At 42.0% G+C, this 22,429-nt stretch overlaps 1 protein-coding gene across 1 annotated transcript in view; it reads right to left on the bottom strand.

The window, feature by feature from the left end:
- The window catches only part of Ptn (pleiotrophin), an 88,695-nt gene extending 66,532 nt beyond the window's left edge, over positions 1 to 22,163 (bottom strand). Inside the window, exon 1 of the mRNA XM_059256554.1 lies at positions 21,848 to 22,163. The gene's annotated coding sequence lies outside the window, so the exon portion shown is untranslated. The remainder of the gene's footprint in view (positions 1 to 21,847) is intronic.
- Between the last annotated feature and the right edge of the window lie 266 nt (positions 22,164 to 22,429).

Genomic DNA, 22,429 nt, shown 5'->3' on the forward strand with positions numbered 1-22,429 from the left:
GAAAATTATCCCCTGCCCCATGAGCACCCAGGTTTCCTTGGTTGCTGTCTGGCATTTTAACCACAGATGTCGTGTCTCCCCTTTTGATATTCCTTTAGAATTGCTCTTATACAACCTGGCCACTATTTTTTCACTCACCAGTTCAACCCAATAACAGCTAAGCTCTCTGTTCCTTCTGACTTCATGCAATGGGCTACTACACGAGATCTAGAGTAGCATAAGTATTTTCTGAGTGTAGGCTGTGTATTTTAAGACCTACAGTTTCTTTAACACCCTTAAGTGTCAATGTCCTCATCGCTGACATGGGATTCATTATCCATGCTTTCCTAAGTTCCTGTAGGGAATAACTGAATCATGTATATGAAACATTTATCAGAGTTTCTGCCCCAGATGTTCACTATTACAAAAAGAGGCCTTGATCCCCTTCCATTGGTTGTCAAGAATCTTAAGACTCCAGAGACTGCATTGCTTAGATCTTTGGAGGAAGTGCTTAAAATTTGACATTGAATCAGGGTAGTTTGAAAAGCTGGAAGCAGATGTCTGTCATTTTCCCAAGGCCTCTGTGCTTGCCCCCTGTTCAGCTTGCCACGTGTGTGTGTGTGTGTGTGTGTGTGTGTGTGTACACATACATACATACATATATATATAATATATGTACATATATACACATATATGTGTGTATATATACATGTATGGGTTATATATTTGTCTTTTCTATCTTCTGGTTGTAGCAACTGAATTAGGAAACCCAGGACTTCTCCCCTGAGGGGTTTTGCTTTGTCTTTTCATCAGAATCTGAGTGATTCTCACACTGTCTCTTGGTGTCCACAAAGGGTATGCAAACCTGTACGGATGAGAATAAGGACACGTTGCCAAGAGCTGGCGATTGGGACATGGGAAGGGGGAGGCTGCAGACAAGACCCATGCCCGTTTGTTGAAACAGGCCAGGCATGTGGCCTGCTCTCCAGCTGTGAGGACACCTGCTCTGCTGACATTCACAGCAGCATTTAAATAGTGGATTTTGTGCCGTCCAAGGGTCACATGGAATGTGAAGTGGTCAAGGCCCTCCACCTTCTGAACTACTGACTTCCCTGGTCTACACCATCTAAACACATTCTACTACCTAAGAGTCCTCATGTCTGTGTCCTGCAACACTTAAAAAACAAAAACCAATGGCCTCCAGCTTTGCTAGCTGTAAGAGCCATCTCCACATGTTCATGTGCTCATGATGTTCCAGCTACTTTGGAAAACATACATGTAATACAGCCATATTTAACCAAACTCTCAGTAGCTTCGATTGTGCTGCTGGGATTTATCCCATAAGGGGACCACACGATATGAAACAGTCTTACCTTTTCTTTTTCTCATCTTTCACTGACATTCGCCCACACATGACAATGAACTCCTTCCCCTAAGAAACATGCTTCTCACTTACCATTTAGAAACAATAAAAGGTCCCGGGAGGCGGAGGGTGGCTCTGACATCTTAGGACGAAACAGCACAGTTGGGTGTCATGTCATGAATGAGCACTACAGTATGTTCTCTAACTACCCAACCTGCCACATTGCAGCTGTAACTGCATCCTCTCATACTCCTATGGAATTGAGCACTGATCGCTTTCTCCTGAAGTTCCATACCTGCCTTTGCACAGCTATTGCCTAACACGTATTTTTTTATTTCATTTATTTATAGTTTACATATATATCTTTTTTTTCCTGCGTGTATACTTGCACACTAGAAGAGGACATCTGATCCCACTACAGATGGTTGTGAGCCACCATGTGGTTGCTGGGAATTGAACTCAGAACCTCTGGAAGAGCAGCCAGTGCTCTTAACCCCCGAGCCATCTCTCCAGCCTCCATGCATTGTATTTTTACAGAGATTAGGAATGTGTACTTGGTATCAAACTTAAATCAATTGCTGAGGGAGGCCTTTAAAGGTAGGGGGCATCTTCAAAGGTGTTTGGATAGAAGAGGGCTAACATTGTTGAGAAATATGACTCTGGACACTGCATAGAGAAAAGTAAGCAAACTTCTCTCTAGGCTTCCTTTTATTTTCAACTTCGCATACACTTTCTATTGGTTTTCTGACCGTCACTTGTCAATCGAATTGCAATCCTAACAGTAGTTGCCTTTCACAAACCAGCCCTCTGCTTTCTCTGGTCACGCAGCTCACTGTGGAGCCAGCCCACCGGCTACCTTGTTATCCTCCCCACATACCCTGATGTGGTCCTTCTTGCAGAGCAAGCTGGGCTTGGGGGAATGCTCTCTGCTGTGAGTTCTGGCTGTGTTTTTCACAGACTCAAAGTGAGCTTTGAGGAGGAGGAGTGCATGTGCTGGGGCTCTAATGAGTATGCCCACAATACATTTTGTGCCCACAGGTGTCCTGTTCAGAGCACCCAGGCTAATGGACAGTTAAGGCAATGACATGACAGCTGTTAGGACCGGCTTGCTATGCTGTCGATGACGCTCTCCTGCTCTCAGTGGTAGTGAATTATATAACCCGGGCACAGCTAAGCACAGCTAAACAAGCAAAGAAGCTTGGAGGTCACCTCCTGCTGTCAGCCCCAAACTTGGAGGCTAATACCATTTATCAAACCCTCTTAAGGCCAGGCTTTCTACCTGCCCACAGCTTGGCTAGGAGTCAAGGAGATGTTTGCTTTATAAGAATAACATCTTCTCAATCAAATGTGGATTGGATTCCTCTGTGGCTTTAAAACTGTTTTTGTTGGGTTTCTTTTTTTTCAGCAAAATGCATGTATTTTACTTCCTCGGAGGTCCTCCTCCATATATAATCTCCCTAAGTGGTAAATCATTGTCTTTGCTCATATCCAGCTGCTAATTATAAAAGGAACTAGTGACTCACAGGGTGAGATTTCTGCAGACACTGCTAGTGTTCATCATGGATACCAACTTCTCGCATAGTTAGGGATAAGGGATATTCTGTAGGTAAATTTATAATTTATCTGCACCGATACTGTTTTCTTGCACACCGACTACTGGATAAGTGGCCTTTGTGGATTTTATCAAAATTAAAACACAGTTCTCTTCTCATCTTAATTCTGTCTAATATTCACATCTTAGTGGAACTATAACCATGGCTTTTGGTACAAAAACATGGGAATCCAGATTTAAATATGTGAAAACAGCAATAATAAAAGACTGCTTTAATGTTTAAATTATGAAAATGTTACTGTAGTCTTAAAGTTCTATTGATAAATTAGTTGTTTTTTAAATTTTTACTCAAAATAAGACATAGGTGAGCAGAATAAATCAAATGATGTGTTAAATATTAACAGATATATATTGGTTATAAAAACATTTTAATAAAAATCCAAAATAAGAAGTTTAAGCTCCCGTGTTGAAATAATATGAGATTAACACTTGTAGGTTAGTTTGTTTTGTTTTGTTTTTTACTTCATCCCAGAAATGGAAACATGTTGGACTGGGACTGAGAAGCCTCTCCACATGCCCATTCCTTGCCCTCTCCTTTCACTCACATCCACGGGCCCTCTGTCTCTTTTCTCTCTTTATTCTCTCCACAGTCATTCCTGCTGACCAGTCATGTGTGTGGTTGCCTTTCATCTACAAAGAATGAAGGAAGGCAGGTACCTTCCATCTTCCTACACCTGTGTCCCTGAGGCTTGGAAGTGCATTCCATAAACAGTTTATGGGTAGATAAATGGATGGACATGTTCTGCTGGTGGTCTCTGAACTCTAATTGGAAACTATAAAAAATCTAACTTGATCTGTTTCTTTTCAGGAGTGACATATGGACAAATTCACCACAGGAAGTTGTTGATGTGCATGGTTATGTGGGACAGCAGAAATGATCAATCAGACACCATGGAATGCAACTCTAATAATCAATGGGGAAATTACAACTGATCTGTGATCTATTAAAAACGGTGTTCAGTCACTATCACTAAAATCTGTCTTACTTCTATTTGTAAAGGAATAGAGAAACTACGATATAGAAAAACTAGTATTTATTTACTCTGCTGTCATAAGACAAAAACAGTGAGATTTGAAGGTTTGGGAAAACCTAACAAGATTGATCTGAGTAGATTACTTTCTTGCTCTTGTGGAAAAAAATCTTAGCACTTAAGCGTTGCTGTTTCCTTCCTTGGAAAACTTTCTAGGTTTGGATTAGCTTCCAACATTTCACTCTTCACTCTCTCAATGTTGCAAAATACCTAAAGTCCCATTAAAGTGATTTTTGTTGCTAGCTTCGGTTCCATTGGGAACGGCTCCTCCTCTTTTTGTCAGGCCTGTGTCCCCATTTACATGAGTTCATTTGTCTTCTGTCTTTGTGAAGTGTGCTTGCTGCACACAGAGGATCTCTCAGACGGACACAGTGCCCATGTTCTGACACTTAATCGTACTCTATTTACTATTCGAGTTCTGCCTCCTGTTGAATTCCTTCCCCTTTCTTGTCTGCACTCGTATTTCTGTTGGCCGATTTCTTTGGATTATCCGTTTCTGAAAAGATGTCTTATAAGTTTGTCACTGAGAGGTAAGAAGACAAGCATACCACACGCTTTGTGTTCTGTGCCTAAGGTGAATGCACAGTGGCCAACTCTGAATGGATACTGAAAGGATGCGATTGGCCAGGGACTGCAGAGTGTGTCTCAGGAAAATGTGCGTGTTACTTTTAGTTCAGACACTAAAGTATGAATGATGTGTGAGACAGTTAGTGTCAACTAATCCAAGCAAAGTGAAGATTTCCAGTAACTAGAAATTTTAATTCTGCCAAAGTTTCCAAGTGATTTCTATCCCTTTATATGTGGAATAAGCTACTTTAGAAACAAGGGAAATTGGTTCTGAGGCTTGGAAGTGACTTTTAGGAAAGGTAAACTTTCTTAATGCCTTCCCCTAAGATACACAACAACAGACCTTCACTCATTGCTGTAGCTTAGATTCGGACAGCTAGCTGGACAGTTATGGATAGCATGCTGGCATTGATGGAACAGGATCCAATGTTTCAATCACTAGTTCTCTAACTTTCTCACAAATAACACCATGAGGACTAACCAAAACATGGCTTTCAGAGATTGGGATGTTATTGAGAGTCTGAATTTCTAATGAGCTTCTAGGTGACCTAACATCAGACCAGGTGCCACAGTTGAGACCCTCTGTTTTAGACATAGAGAGTAACTCTAGAGGGGGCAGGAAGAAGAGAAAATCAGAGTGACTGAAGCAGCAGCTTGGTCTGGAAATCAAAGGGCCTCAAGGGACCTGGTGGTCTTTTCACCTGGGTCCATAATTCCATGAGAGAAGACAGGGAGGCTTGAAAAGTTCATACCGGATGACATGTAATCTAGACCTGTGGCCTACTTCCCGTCGTTCTGGAACACTGCTCATATTGTAATAAGCCCTATTTTAGATACAAATATATGCTGAATATATAATGTACGTACCTACAAGAGGCTCTCAGACCTTATTGTTGATGAATCATCTTTTAGCACTAAAAACAAGTATCCGCGTGTAACAACAATTAATAAAGAAAAGAAGCCATGAATTTGAAAGAGAGTGAAGACGGATTATATGAGAAGGTTTGGAGGGAAGAAAGGAAAAAGAAAGGATGTAATTATATTATGATCTCAAAACTAAGAAATCATTTTTAAATGAGTATTTCTAAGCCCTCATCTTTAGAAAAAATGATTTCATAGTGATATATCCTCAGGGATCTTAATGTAGGCAAAATGTTCTTTGTTTGTTTGTTTATTTATTTATTTTAGAGTTTGTGGTGATTTTGTTGTTGTTGTTGTTGTTGTAGCTGGGTTTTTGTTTGTTTGTTTGTTTATTTTGTTTTGGAGACAGGGTCTCTCTAGATAGCCCTGGCTATCCTGGGCCTCATTATGTAGCCCAGGCTAGCCTCCAGCTCACAGAGGTCTGTCTGCCTTTTCCTCTGTCTCCTGTGGCCTGGGATCAAAGGTTTATGCCACCATGCCCAGCTAAACTGTTCTTTAAAAAGCAGTGCTTTGGGGACAAGTAAGGTGGCTCAGTGATTAAAGGTGCTTGCTACCCGGGAATGTAAACTGGATGATCCAAGTTCAGTCCTTGGAACCCAAGTAAAGGTAGAAAGAGAAAACTAACTCCACCGAGTTCTCTTCTGACCTACACACACACACACACACACACACACACACACACACACACACACACACGCACACGCACACACACACACACACACACACACACACGTATAAATAATACATTTTAAAAAGTAAGAATGGTAATGAACTATGTCAGCCACATTTTAAGCCACACCCTCTCTATAGACCATCACAATTACTCCCAGGAGAGCCTGTGAAGCAGGCAAGGTAACTGCTACACTCCTTTTCTTACAGTAGCTCGGCTTGGACTTCTTGCACTCTCAGAACCTCACTATTCTAATGTGTAGAGACAACAACCATAATCCAACTAGATTCATAGAAACTGTTTTGATGGATGATAATGAGATAAGATGTAGGAAGACAATTTTCCCAATAGCAACATCCTGTATTGTTATTAGCTATGAATGTCATCAAAGACAAGTCTAAATAAAGTGTAAGTTTCTTTTTAAAATATCAAGGGGGCTCACTACAGATAGAAGCTTCATAATTAGGTTCTAGTGGACTCGCCCTGGTGGAAGTTGCCTATTCAAAGGAACCAAGAGGCAAACCTTCAATGAAATCTATTATTTTACCCTCCTGGACCAGAAATTGTTGACTGAAGGCTTTCATCTGTAATCACACTAAATATAACAGATTCCAAGCTAACTGGCTGTCTTACAAAATGCCTTGCCTAATCTGGTCCCCAGGACACTTCCTGCCCCTCCTGAATCACGATTAAACTGAGGCTTGGAACCCAGACAATTTTTACTTCCTGAGCTTTCTTTTCATTTAACCAAGCTGGACAAATACATCTGAAGGAAGAAAAATAAAATTGATCCGTGCCCCTGTCTTCCTGCTCTCACGGGGAGGGAGAGGGAAGAACGGGGAAGAAGAAAGTGGGAGAAAGGAAGGGACATCTTTGGTTCCCCACAGAGCATGTGGAGAGCCAAAGTCCATCACAAAACAAGGACAGTGCTGCTGGAAACCCTCCCAGGATGGGAGCCCTTTAACCAAGAGCATCAGGGCTGCTTCTGCCTTTCACTAGAGCCCCAGACTTTGCTTATCCCACACACTGTAGTCAGTGCTTACTGATCCTAAGTCTGGCTTTCACCGTCATTTCAGGGCAGAATTTCCTGAGCTATCCTCTTTCCCATACTGACTGCTGAAGTGATGACTCTACACACGACCAGCAGAAGAACATTCATCTGACACAGGAGAATGAAGTGTTGGAGGAGATGGACACCTCCGTGAGTGATTCAGTGAGCACACGAAGTGCAGTCACTGGATTGATAGATGACTCTCCTCTGTCACCTGGTCTCTTCTAGAAGATTTCATGTTCATCTGGCATCTAGACTTGACTTTAGGGTTTTCTTAAAAAGTCCAAGGATCCAGGGCACCCCTACAAGAGGAGCAATATCGTACAATACATCTTCCAGAGTAAAAATCATTAGCATGCTCTCATAACATTTCTGAGAGAATGTGTTACAAGAGCTTCTAAGGAAGAAGATGCAGCTATGACACCAGGAAGTTAGAGTGTAGTTGGCAACCAGGTTACCACCAACCAGGGGTCACAAGTCTGAGGCTAGTTCCTCCCCAAACTCCCAGGCATCAAGGATGCCAAGGATGCTCAGAAACACTTGGAAAGCCTGTGTCCAGCTCCTGCTCAGTTCTAACAACAATCCTGCCTTTCATAACTGCCTTAGACCAGGAATATTCATTTCTTTTCCAAATGAACTCTCGCTACAGATTCCCTCTTCTTAATGATGGCACTAGAATTTCCAAGTTGATTGATTTCAGCATCTCATTTTGATTCACCTTTCACTCGCTAACATTCCTTCAGAGTACTTGCATTCCAGATTTTTTCTTCTGTTTTACAGTGCCCAGTGAAAGGATCCTTCCAAACTCCCCACTTATACCCAGGCCCTGGCAATGCATTCCGTTGTTCATTCACTCATTCATCCAATTGTGGTCTTGAAAAACACTAACTTCACAAGACAAGTTAAGTAGGGAGGATCAATTAAAGTAATTGTTTCCACAAAAGAATGAATTAAGCATTCACAGCATCATTTCTACCTTAAGCATGCTCACCTCAACATTCTTTAATCACAAGTCAAAAGGCACTCTCTTCTGGAAGCCTTCTTTGATCCATACTGCTAACTTAAATGTCTTTCCTATATGCCTTCAGGATGCATATCTTGACCACAGCAGTGATGAGTTATTGATATGTTGATCTGCTGCCCTGTGACTAGATTGTATAATCTGGGGACTAGAAATAAACATATTTATATCAGTATTCCTGATATTAACATATAGCCTGGTTATATGCTTCATATATAGGAAAGAAGGGAGGGAGGGAGGCAGGGTGGGAGGCAGGGAGGGAGGGAGGGAGGGAGGCAGGAAGGGAGAGAGGGAGGAAGGGAAGGAGGGAGGGGCAGAAAAAGGGTCATGGAGGGATGGAGGGAGGTAATATTAAATAGAAAACATAAAACCAAAGTAAGTTTTGGAAAAAAAAATAGCAATAATCCTTTTCACCGGGTCAATAAAGACAGTTTTCATGGAAAAGATGGCAATTAGGCAAGGAACTGAAGCATGAGCAGTATTTCCAAAATTTGCAAAGATCAAAGATTTGGAGGGAGGGAGATGCACAAAGAATTCCCTTTTGTAACCCACCTGACCTTTTCTACCTCAGCTGTACCTTCTCCAGGAACAATCTTCCCTACATAATACTTTTACCAAGTTCTTCTCTTTTTTAAAGAACATTCAGTGGTTTCTTGATATCTAACCAAGGCAGCTTAGCCAGCACTTGAAAGGCCATACTATTATTTTCAACATTTTCCTCCCACTCCCCCTAACTCTCAAAAGCCCACTTCTAGTGGCCTGTGTCCTCAAGCTAGGCCTTATGCCAAAGGTCCCACAACCTCTCCAAACAGTACTGCCAGCCGAGGACCGAGCGTTCAAACATACAAGCCTGCAGGGGACATTTCACATCCAAATCGTAACACTTGGTGTGATTTCCATCTTCTGCCCTGCCTTTCTGTCATGTGCAATTCAATTCTGGTTTTCCTTTTAAATATTACCCCTGCTTCAGCTTCTCCTTTCTCCCAGAGAAGGTAGGTCTTTCTCTTCTGAAAACCTTAGTTGAATGGCTCTATGATTTTATTTTCTATTTACAAATGTTCTTTTTCTCTTATGAGGTCTCCACTAGGAACCCACAATGTACAACTATAGGTGAGGTCTTGTTGTAACAGGGACAACAGATTAGACAAATACTCTGTATGCTGAAAATCTTTTTTACTGGATCATTCCTCTCAGGATAACCTCGGAGTTTTGTTCTCCAAGCAGATACTCTGTTATACAGCTTCAAGAAGAAAGGAGTGGCTCATGGTAGATTTAAGATTTAATTCCATGACAGGAGCAAAAATGCAATTGTCATTTGGATCTAGAAACCACTGACTTTATCTATGATGTGAAATTAAACCCCCCCCCCCCGTCCATTCTGATGTACTCCTGCCCAATGACGTGAGGATTGAATACAACAAAGTGCTATACATTTCAAAAATTGAAGATAAAGGAATTTGAATGTTTCCACCATAAAGAAGGGGTATTTGAGCCGGGCGGTGGTGGCGCACGCCTTTAATCCCAGCACTCGGGAGGCAGAGCCAGGTGGATCTCTGTGAGTTCGAGGCCAGCCTGGGCTACCAAGTGAGTTCCAGGAAAGGCACAAAGCTACACAGAGAAACCCTGTCTCGAAAAACCAAAAAAAAATTTAAAAAAAAAAGAAGGGGTATTTGAAGAGCTAAGTGTGTTTAACCTAATTTCAATATTACACAATGCATCTGTGTATCAAAATACCACATGGAGCCACATATATATATATACATATATACATATATACATATATACATATATACATATATATACATATATATGTACACACACATATATATAATGTGTGTATGTAACTTTTATGTTTCAGTCAAAAAGTAAATTTCAGTTTACAGATACTTCCTACTTCCTTGTTCTATTGATTGAAATAAGTCTCTAGCTATTTTCAGCTCTTGCATGCAGCCAGATTAACGATGCCATTAACTGCATAGTCCTGCCCTTTGTGGTGGGTACATCATTTTCAATGCCTTTGCCCTCTTTCCTGTCATCCTGGGGTTTCCTCACAGTCGCCAGCCCTCCATGCTTTGCCCCTCTTCAAACCTCATTAATAATAGTCTCCAACCCAAACCATAAAAGATATTTTGAAGGACAGAGGCCCAATGCTTCCTGTAATAGAGTGACTTTGTTGCACACCACAGGCTGTAGGGCGTGGAGAATCCATCACCTAACCTTTCCCAGCCTCTGTTCCTCTGTGCCACACTGTTGGATGTCCAAGCTTGACAGTGAACGCTTTCCAATGGGAAACTGTAGCAGGATTTTTTTTCCCATCCTTTGGTCCCTATTGTGTGTTCAGCTGCACTGTAGCTTGCTGCTAATCAAAGCCAGGGATTCTCATACACAAACAAACACAGCATTGTGGCCTCCCCCAGGGCTAGAATACAGCAGTCCAACAATTGAGTCAGGTGATAGCAGGCCAGAGGATCAAACAGCAGCTCCTAGACATGCTCCTGCAGCCAGCCCCAGATGAGCCCTCTCTTCAACACAGTCATGTTGAAACCACCATGCCAGGCAAATGGATGCTTGTGAAAACAACTAGAAATGAAACCGTATGCAATAATATGCAATTAGGGAGGTCTCAGCTAACAGCAACATTCATTATCCAGCACTGTGTTCTACAAATCTTAATGAGTTAGAAATAAATTAACAGTGTGAGAGCCTGTTATTGGAGCTGGCTATGAAAGAGAAGGGAATATTGAACTAAAAATACTTCAAATATCTGTCATTGAATGGGAGGTGGAAGCAGAAAGAGTGTGGTATTGAATGTCTTTGTGTTAGATTAACCTAGACTATAATGTCAATTCCCTGTCCTACCACCTTCTATTGAATGGCCAACCTGAGATTCAGCTCCTTTATTTAAGGGGGAGGGTGTATTTATCCCACAGAGTTATTGGAAGAATTTAGCCCAGAACTTAATGCAAAGATCTAATAACATGCCAAACACTATAGAGAAATCAATCAGTAAATACTACCTGTTATTGCTCCTGCTAAACAGGGCTCTAAAAAGAACAAAGATAGAAAGCAATAAGAAAAAAAGGTGAAGGTGGTAAGGATTATCTGGTGGTAAGGGACAAAACCCACTCCTGCCCTAGCAGTGTCGAGGAGCAAGGCCTCAAAGGTAGTGGTGGACCCTACACCTCTACTTATTACCACATGTCTTTGAGAACAGCAAGGAAAGTAGATGTGGCAATGGCCAGAGTGAAGGCCAGATACAATTGTCTTTATTCAGTAGTAGGAGGCTGGGCTCTGGGTGAATGATACTAGAACGGTCCTTTAAGCACAAAGGATAAATCAGGAGAGAAAAAAAATCTAGAGGCCAAGAAAATAAGTACTCTTGACATGATTTTCAGCTTGAGCAGCCAGAGGTGAGTGAATGGAGGAGACAGAAGCTACATTAAGGGGTTGATGTTATTCCTTCCACTAGCAAGCATGGGCTGAGTGTCAATATTCTAGTTCAGGCAGTGATATACTGAAAGTAGTCCACACATGTTGCTAACTATGTGGTAGACATAATGAAATGTAGCTTTAAAATACGTAGGCACTGGGACTCGTGCTTAGTAGAGTGACTCCCTTAAATACAAATACTATATTTCAAGATCTGTGAGTTTGCTTTAGCACACACCGAGTCATATTTGTATGTACTGTCTTTCTAGTGTACACCTTGATCGACTCTCAGTTGCACATGGCTCTCCTCCCTAGGTTTTCTGTCATCTCCATTTCAGTAAGAGTCAAATGTACCTGATAAACCAGTTTCATCCTTTCTCCACATACACTTTGAGAGAACTTTACTACTGGCCTTTAAAACCTCCCAGATGTATATGCTTCTCTAAGTCTCCGATCCCAAGGATTCTGGCCTCATTTCAGGTCTAAAAGATTCTCCAATACAACTGCCATGTTATGATGCAGACTATGTACAAATGTTCTAACATTCTCAACAAAGTGTGATTTTGTTTAAATGGTACCAAGGGTCAAGACAAGCCATCCCACATCAAGTTTCAAGGGCAATAAAATCCATTCCTGTTTGAGATAAACAGCCTCTAATTCTTAGGCTGACATTTCTTGCTAAAGAGGAAAACTCACACCTTTCCTGAACCCCTTTCCAGTTACTGGTGCCCAAGGTCCAGTGGATGATAATCATGAAAGTTGTTATGCCTTGGTATAGATTTTGGATATCAAATGAGAAAGGAGACAATTTGAAATAGGAAGATAAAAGAGCCATATTTGCTTTTCATACTTATATTTGAATTTTTGATAAACTTCCCAGCATAAATTTCTGAGTAGAAAGAAAATAGCATTATGCACTCCATTTGGTGCATACAAGTCAAGGCATAAAACAAAGCCAGAAAGATGATAGATCAATTTACATCTGAGCCCTGGACTGAAGGGGACCCCTCTGTGCTCCAGCTCAGGGAAGGAGACCCCTACTCTTCTCTCACTTAATTATCCATTAGTGAGTGTCTGGGGGTACACAGATGAAAGAAAGGAATAGAGGGGGAGCAGTTTCGAGAACCACGGTCTTCAGCTGTGAGTCCTGCACCTAGGACGTATCCTGGTTAAGGCAGGAGTCTTTACAAAGCTAACACTACTTTGTCTTCAAAAACTCCCTCTGGGAAGATCAAGGAAAGGACCGGGCTGCTCTCCAGTGTGAGCCTCACTTCATGGGATTGTCGTAGCTAGAGGTACCTGGAGCCAGGAGATTGGAAAAGTGAGCAAAACAAGTCAGCCCCAGAGAAATTTCCCAACAAACACCACCACAGCAGACAGACCCAGAGGACACAATGACATGCTCCAGGTCATTTGTCTGATGTGGAAGAACCTTCAACACTGTAGAAATGGAATTTTTCTGAGTTCTGAAGTTCCTTTCTACGGGCTTACAGCTGCGCTCTCTCCCATTCTTGCGCGTTCCCCTTAGACCTCTGCTCAAATTCCCTTTTTTTTCCTTTTTTTTTTTTTTCCTTTTTCTCTTTTTGTCTTCTTTTGTGCAGCCTTTGAAGTCAATGGCTCCCATTTAGCCTCTTGCAAGAGGATGAATCATTAGAAACCCACAGAGCCAGCCTACACTTGGGAAATGTCTGTTTAAGAAGAAATTGGTAGAAATCCACATCTACCCGTTTATTCTGCTAAACTGTTTTTGATCTACATCTCCAAACCAAATTCATTCATGACAGCCTTGAAGTCCATCTTCAAATCCTCAGATATCACATATCAGAAGAGACACCATCATTTCCTCGCCCTCAGAACAACACTCTACTTAAAAAGAGCGAAAAGCACTTGGGGCTAAAGTTGGTGGGAACCCTAGTACTGGCAGAGACAAGAAAGGCATTTGACTTTCAGCCCTCTTTCAGCCCTCGTCTGTGATCAACAATGTGGTTGTCAAATCCCAATTTGATCCAACTCACTTTCAACTAGAGCCAATTGTACATTACTCACTCCAAATAATAACAGAGCAAATAAATAACTCCCCTGAAGGCTGCCAAGCCCTGGAGCGACAAGCATCAAAGAGAGCTGCTGGCCTTGGAGCTTACCCACCTGCAGTGAGCTAGACCCACCCTGGAACCGTGGAGCAGCTCAGAAGTTTCCCAGGCTCCAGGGACCAGCTGAGGAATTGGATGAGTCCTGGGAGGGACCATGCAGCTTTGTCCTCCCTAGGGAGACTTTCTCTCTTGACTCCATGGAAAGGGTCCTTCCGGCAAAAATGGAACACACTGCTTAAGCAGCTTGACCTTGAACTGGTACATGCTAATTCTTCAAGATCATTTGTTCCCATCTAAACAAGCCATCCTTTGCTGAGACAGAGACTCTTCTTGTTTACTGCATGGGATGTTGGCTTGCATTTTTCTATTTCCATCATTTTAATAAAAATCCGTAACTTCTTAAGCATTTTTGCGATTCCAATTTACCCATATCAAGCTAAACAAATTGAATTTTCATCTTAATTAGCTCATTTGGTGGAAACAAATGTACATGTTAATGGGTATATATCCCTATTAAAATATTGCATGAATCAGTTACAGTGTTGAAAGAAATAAAGGGCACATAATTATAAATATAACTATTTTTAAGTTATACCAGAAAAACTGTAAAAGTTTAGCAGAGTGGTAATATATGTTATTTAGCCAAAGAACATAAGTTTTTCTCATAAAATTTGATTAAACTGTAGCATGAACATGATTTTCTAGAGTAGAACAAAAATGTTTCTTCAGGTATATCTGTTTTCCTAATATAAATATAGTAAAAAAAACTCTTTCCTATGATTTAAATGAATCAGCTTACAAGTTTGACCTACATGGAGCCTACTTGGTGTCTCACATATTCTCAGACACTGTTCAATAATTAAATATCTGGGGCAAACTGGGAGAGAAAAGAGGAAGGGAAGACAGCATTTATGGTATCCTTCCAAAATTTAAACATGCATTTTGATTTGAAATTAGTGAATTACCTACCCTCTTTCCTACAGAACCATCAGGCTTCCTCATACAAAGTGCTTCTAAAGAAATACAGTGCCCATAGAAAGCAGAGTTTGAGTTGTTTGTTTTATGGTAGGGTTTCTTTTTTCTTTTTTTCTTTCAGACAGAATGTGAATATTTAAATCAGGTTCCCCAGAGTTTTAGGGTGTTTTTTATTTTTAAGCCAAAAATTCTAATAATGGTGTACAGGGCACACTTGGTCAGCTGTCCACTATGCTCACATACAGACACTGTGTGTTAAACTATATGTTAACAGAGCATTTTTGCAACCAGAAGCAAAGCACTGTGACTAGGACATAGCAATGTCCAAATTCTCAGCACCTGAGGTAGGCTATTATGAAAACATTGTTCTAAATCTTTGGATAATTTCCATTTGTTTTATCCTAAAATATTTTCTCAGTTTCCTGGGATTATTACAAGATTACATTTACTGTTGATTTAAATCTGGGCTGCCTTTTGTCTGGGCATTCTGAAGTCTCTTAGGATGTCACATAGAAGGATGATTTCTGCCCTTCCTCTGTTATGACACAGAAGAGAACAGGAGAATGTATGATAGGTGTCCAAGTCCAGGTGAGAATAGGACCAAGAAAGTCTGCTCTTCTCTATACTTTCAATAGTAAGGGCAAAGTCTACCAAACACTTGTAGTAAGTTTTGAAGGACAATCTGGGAGACAACACTTGGACTTTTTTCTTTCTCTACAGAGGAAGACTCCAACAGAAGCAGCGGGCAGGAGAACCCCTGTGCATGGGGTCAGGCTACTTGGAACATACAGTAGCTTCAGCCAAGTCAATAGCAGACCATGCAATAGCTTTTGAGGAGCAGTCAAACACTGGAATATTTGGACATGAAGAGACAGGCACAAACACATTTTGCATCTAGCAAGAAGGTTTTCACCAAGGATCCTCATGATTTTTATTAAGCTATCGATATCATGTGTAGAAAGTTACAACAGAAGAACAGTTTGTCTCACATGAAATGAGATGTCTTGTTACTCAAAGTGAGTTCCCCAGGCCAAAGAACAGCCTTCACCCAGAAGTCGCTGGACATGTACGGTCCCTAAGGAGATTTAGGGCATCCGAACCTTCATTCTGGAGAAATCCTTGGGCAAATGGCCTGAACATGGAAGTCAGAGTGCATGTACTGTGCCGAGAACTCTAAAGACCTAAATGTGATGAAAATAACCAATTGAAAATGTAGTGCATATCCTTCCGGACTCGTAAGAAGGAGCTAGAACCCTTCCATTTAATAAAAGACGCCATGCTGTTTCAGTTGAGTCTTTTGGGAATTGTCTTCCCACTTTTTTGAAAAACTGTGACTCAGATTTCCTTTTCCTGTTTCTGTCACACTCCTCTCCTCCTCCTCGCTTCACTGGGTCAAACTTACCTTCTGGCATCTTTAGCATTCTCTAGGTATCCTACAAAAATGACAGTGAGGGCGTCCAAGCGGGACATGGGAAAGACAGGGTTTGCTTATGTGGGCTTTAGTAATATGAGCTTGTGTTTAGTAGGATGATTTACAGCTTGTGAGTGTTACACTCACTGAGAAAGCAGAGTGTGTCATCAGCATTCCCACCCCTGAGCTTAAAAAAAAAAATCCCCAAATCTCAAAAAACCTGGTAACACATCCATCAGCATACACTGGGCAACGTCCAGGACAGTGGTGAACTACTGGCCTCTGAATCCACTCCTTTATTCCCTCACTGTACTGAATCCTTCCACAGCAGGGCCCCAGAAAGGACCTGCATTGGGTTATGCCCATGGTTAATGCCAACCATTGGAGGCTCTACTTGCAACTGGGAGTCCCCTGTAGGAAAAATGTTCTCCAAAACTTGATGGGAAAAGCCAGTATCTTTGGAGATCTCTGTTGCCAAATCTCCCATGCATTGAGCATGCTGAATTTTTGAACAGCATTTAGTGAGAAAAGGCAATGATCTAGGAAAATAAAAGGGAGTATTCTTTGAAGAAGCAGGAAGTGTCATGTAGGGTGTGTTGGAGAACAGAATATGAAAGATGAGAAGAGGGAAGGAGTCAACAGAAGGGGGACCTTCATCTGACGCTGTCCATTTCCAGACTCCTTATCATATACCCTGGTTGTATGAATCTGCTTCTTAAGTCAGAAACTCTGGAGGTGTGCCCCAGGCATCAGGATGCTCGCACATCAAGTTAATCCAATGAAAACTGAAAACAAGGACTATTCTGGGTTATTTGACTTCACACACACACACACACACACACACACATATATATATATATATATATATATATATATATACATCATATAATATGTCACATATATAGGATATATAGATTATATATTCACAAATATGATACATATCGAATATATATATACATATATTGGACTTTGGGTTTGAGAGGCTAATGGGAAATAAATTCAATTAATTAAACAAAAAGAGAGATGGTCACATGTGATACAGAAAAAAATCTAAACTAGGGAGTTGGAGATATTTGTTCTATTGCAGGTACATTCTTGAAAGGAGCCACATTGCTTTCTCTAAGAATACCCTATTCAGCCTACACGAATAAATTGTTACAGAAATATAGTGAGAAAATAAATTTTTGAAACTCTGAGAGGCAAAAGCCTCACAGTTAGACTAGAGTTGTGATGAAAATAATACATTGAGTTTGTTATAGAAGAGCAGGAATTCTCTCTCCGTGCTAGAAGTCATCAAGAGTCAGAAACCATGGCAATGTAAAGGAAGAAGGAGGGTGGAGTGTGATGAGGACTGGACCAGCAGGTCTACAGAACCCCTGAAATAAAAGCAGTAAATGAGATTTGGGGACGGTTCCTCTGGAAGCCTGAGGGCATCAGGAGCAACACATGATGTCTGTTGTGAGGCAGGGGGAATGAGTAAAGGACGTTGTGGGACTGGATCAGCATTGGGGCATTCAGAAGCAGGAATGGAAAAAAGAGCAAAGGAGAGAAGAGAGAAAATTTGAAAGCAAATGTCCGTATTTGGAAACTGAGGGGGAGAGATCAAAGAAAAGCCAAGTATCCAAAGAGGTTAGGGGAGAAGTTGGATATGGACACATCATGGGGATTGCAAGGGTGCATGAGCAGAAGAGGGCAGAGCTAGCAGGTAAAGCTGGTGTGTGCTTAGCAAAGGAAGAAAGGCCAGTTGCCACCGGATGAAATCACCTATGGCTCTGAAAGCATTGTTTTCTCCAGAGTCAGGTGGGAGGACAATGGACTGTGGTTGCTTGGAATCTGTTTTACATGAATTTCTAATAAAGCGTCTCACCAGTTAACACTGCTTAGCAAACGGGTGTGTGAACAGAAGGCTAGAGCATACGAATTTGATTTGATGTTTACTACCAGAAAGTCTCAAAACTAGACCCTGATGGTCAGTGACCAGAACTCGTGTTGTTCAAAATTAATACAAAGTAGTCAATTTTTGTTGTTATTGCTGTATTTGTGGAGCTTAGGAGTCTAAGAATTTTACTCTTAGAAAACCTGTATTTTCTTTTTCTATTTGAGATGGGACTTTATTTAAGTTTCCTATAATAAAATGACTTTAAACACAAAGAACACTAAGAAAAATTAAATTCTATTACTCAAAATGTCTCAGGCATGAACTATTGACTATGTTACATTATTCCTACCTATACTTAATCCTTGGGGAATTATAGTGAGTGTGCGCTGCACGATCAAATCCACAAGTACTACCATAATCTCAATCTCCTCGAATAGTGCTTGTTCACAGCTACCCTTTTAACCAAAAGTACTTACATTGTCATAAAAGGCGTGTTATAGTTATTGGTTTAGAAAGATCGTAACAACAGCATGCAGACTACTATCTATAAGTCTGGCTTGCAGCACCTAGAAAAAAAAAAGGCCCAGCAAATGGTAACTTGGACAGGCCATAAACACCAAGAATGGAAAGACTTGCCAACGAAAAGCCAAGGCCCAAATTCTCCTTAATTTTCCCTGGATGGAAAAATCAGGCGCAGCTCCCAAAGAAAAGGCCCATATTGACGTGTTCCTTCACCCTCCCTCCCAGGAAGAAAGTGTGGCCTGTGCCAGAGGACACAAAAGCTCTTCCATTTGTTCCTTAGACAGACCTCAGAGGAGAAAACATTCCTCATCCAGCTCAGCTTTACCTACAAGGCCTGGGTTAGAAGCAGCACAGGGCTCTGCCATGTTGGATGATCCAGTGTAAACCAGGCTTCAAGGTAAGTCAGGGGAACTCGGGCGTGGAGCACACTCGTGGGCCCACTGTTCTGAGTAGTCTCAACTGGGCCTTGTCATCAGTATAAGGGTCAAGGACAAGTCCCTTGTTACCATGCTGCCATATTAAGAACATAAGCGTTTGTAAACTGCCATTTATAACCATAATTCTGGCTTCAACGACTGTTAACATCACACCATTTCATACAAATCAGGCAAAAAAAAATCAGTGTGTTCCAGGGAACACATTGAGGAATTATAAAGTCCCCACACCACAAATGCTGAGCGGGAATGCCACTAAAATGAGGAATCAAGAGCATTTCCAAGAAAAAAAAATAGAAACTTTAAACCTAAAATATTTCATCTCTAAGAGATTAACTTTGCAAATTATTCAGGGGTCTTGTGTTATTTTCAGTGACCAGGTTTTGTGAAAATGCAAACCAAATCATTGCATTGAAAAAAAAAAAACTTTTAAGGAAAAAAATCAGATATTGTTACATATTGCTGTTTGTAAAGACCAAACAAGAAACATGAAAACTGCCAGGCAGTGGTAGTCCATGCCTTTAATCCTAGCCCTCTGAGGCAGAGGCAGGCTGATAGACCTCTGTAAGTTTGAGACCTCTACAGAGCAAGTTCCAGGATAGTGAAGGCTATACAGAGAAACCTTGTCTCAAAAAAAAAAAAAAAAAAAAAGAGAGAGAGAGAGAGAGAGAGAAGGAAAAAAAAACCATGAAAATTAAAACTTTGACTAAATGAGTTTGTTTTTGGTTCCTGGTGTTACAGAAAGTGGTCCAGGAAGACAGTTTTATATTATATAGTATACACAACACAATATAATATGCAGTCAAATATATTCTATTCTCATCCCTATGGGATATCACCTAGGAGTCAGAGGGTTAAAACATCATGTAAACAGTAGGTCTGTCTCTCTCACAACTCTGCCTTTGAGGGCATAAAGTGTTTGAGCCACAAACAGCTAGAATCCAGAACCTAGAGGGGCTACAGTTTGTATACGGGAGGGGTGGGGGCAAGAAAAGTGTGTGTGTGTGTGTGTGTGTGTGTGTGTGTGTGTGTGTGTGTGTATACAGGCAGTTCACCAACTGAGAAAGCTGTCTTGACCTGGGTGTGTGAGCAACTGGAGAAAGATTGTCTTCTTCTAAAGACTTCAATTCTAGTCAGAAAATTTAAATTTTGAAGTTTCTTATAGTTCAAAAGAATGGTGTTGTGGTTTTAAAAGAAAACGATTTGAAAATCTCATCCTCTAATTTCCATGGCAAACAACCACTGTTGCCAGTCTGAAACAACTCAAAGAGGAGCGGGGGACAATACTCACCCTGACTTCCCTGAGTTTAACCGGACTGTAAGTGTTTCTAATGACTTGGCCTGGAAGGCACATAATTTACTTTAAAGGGGACGTAATGAATCCGGAAAGCACCAGCCTTCTGTTCTGTGTTGGCCGACTTCTCTTCTGTTTCATTCTCATTACCTTTTAATATTCCCACAGAACAATTCATTCCCAGACGATGAAAGGGCTAAGCAGGCTCCGCTGTTTCATCAGTCCCACATTTGCCTGGGATCATGAAATTGCTCCATTATGTTGTTAGTTCAAAAGCTTTTCTTTGGTAGTTCCTGAAGTGCCTCCCAGGCCCTTCCCTTTCCTCCAACGCGTGCGCGTGCTTGCACACACACACACACACACACACACACACACACACACACACGCACATGCACACACTTTCTTAAACTACTGGAGAAAGAAAACTTCTGGCAGTCCCAGGAGAAAAGATGCTGAACAAAGCGAGAACTTTCTTACTTCCTTCTCCCCCAAAGTGTGCACCGCCTGCTTTCAGGAACCACCCACTCTGTTTCCACAGCCTCACTCTGCCCAGACACCTCTAAAGTCCCTGTAAAAGGGGAGACAGGAATGAGTTAGCTCTCTATGTAAACCAAAAGTGTGCCCTTAAATTTACGTGCCACATCAGAGTCCCTAGAAGTGTGTGCGCACACACACGCGTGTGTAAGAGGAGAGGAAAGGCCGTGTTTTGTGCACAAAGGAAGTGAATACATTCTTCTCAAAACATATTATGATAACTTAATTGAAGTATCACCTCAGAAATTCTGGGTATTTGCCAAATTAGTCTTTACCACATCCCTGGTTTATTTGGATGAAATTGAAAATGTAAGTGCTTATGTGCCAGTCCGTTAGAATAATTGGCTCCCCAAGAAAAGGTAAAATTCAAAGCATGTCTTTGAAACTTTGGCAGGAACTGTGCCTAGAACCATTCCTGAGCTGGCAGGCAGGATAGGGAGTATATCCTGGAGAGAAGCTTTTCTACAGGCAGGCAGGAGGGGCAGGCCGCTAAGCATGTACCACACCTAGAGCTGCAGCAGCTGGCAGTTGGCAAGCTCTGGGGCCACCTGAGAAGTGGAGGTAGGAAAATGAGACCTGCATGATGCTGCAGCCTCTCTCTCTCTCTCTCTCTCTCTCTCTCTCTCTCTCTCTCTCTCTCTCTCTCTCTCTCTCTCTCTCTCTCTCTCTCTCTCTCTCTCTCTCTCTCTTGCCTGCTGGGCCAGACACACCCACCAGAGCTCCTGGTTTTACAAAGAGCACAAATGTGTCCTCTCCCGCGCTTTGCATGCTCCAGCAGGTAGCAGGAATGCCGTCCCCATGCACTCTCCACAAAACAAAAGCTGCCTCCCTTCTTCTCATCCGAGCACACCCTAACTGACCCGAACTCGTCCCCCCAATTTTCCCTGGGTTGGTTTGCCTTCGGGAGCAAGTCCGTTTTGAAAATCAGCCCTACTAGCTGACTCCAGGCAGCTTCTCTCCTGCTCCAACCCGCATAGACCGCAGACTGCCAGGAAAGTGGCCTAGGGGTAGGCACACTTCACCAGAGACCCATTGGAGAAGTCCACGGGGTGCTTTGCACTTACTTTGGCTTGCCGAGGTCCTCGCTGAGTAGCAGGCTGCCTTTGTTGCACGGTGCGGGCGAGGTTTCTGCAGCGGACTCCAGGTACTGCTGGATGCTGCTTCTGCCTGGGCGGCTGCGCTCTCCCCCCTTCTGGATGGATGACTCGGTGCTTTCTTTCTCCTCCTCTCTCTACTTTGTATTTTCTTATGCTCTGGGGCTTCCTTGGCGGGATTTTTGGACGGGAAGGCGGGGAACCTGATCCTGCCCTGACTCAATTACACCCTGCCAGGGAGGGAAATGGAGAATGGGAGGGTTGAGAGGAGCAGGCAGGGAGAAGAAGCAGGCTGTGCGAGGGAGGGGGAGTGCTTTGCCCCCGAAATCTGATTGGGAAGCTTATGAAAAGCAGGCTACTCTGGGGGCAGTCTTTCCCCAAACGGATTTGCACGGAAAGACGAGGGGATATAAAACTGTTTGTTCTTAGCATCCACCCAGCACAGTATTTCTTTCACAAACTCCCAAGCACCATCATTTTTTCCTCGCATGAGTCCATACCTCGGCTTATCAAGTCAGATATCTTAATTGGAAAACTGATGGCATTTTAGAC

Source organism: Peromyscus eremicus, chromosome 3 (assembly GCF_949786415.1).
Source record: "Peromyscus eremicus chromosome 3, PerEre_H2_v1, whole genome shotgun sequence".
In the NCBI taxonomy this organism is placed as follows: Eukaryota; Metazoa; Chordata; class Mammalia; order Rodentia; family Cricetidae; genus Peromyscus; species Peromyscus eremicus.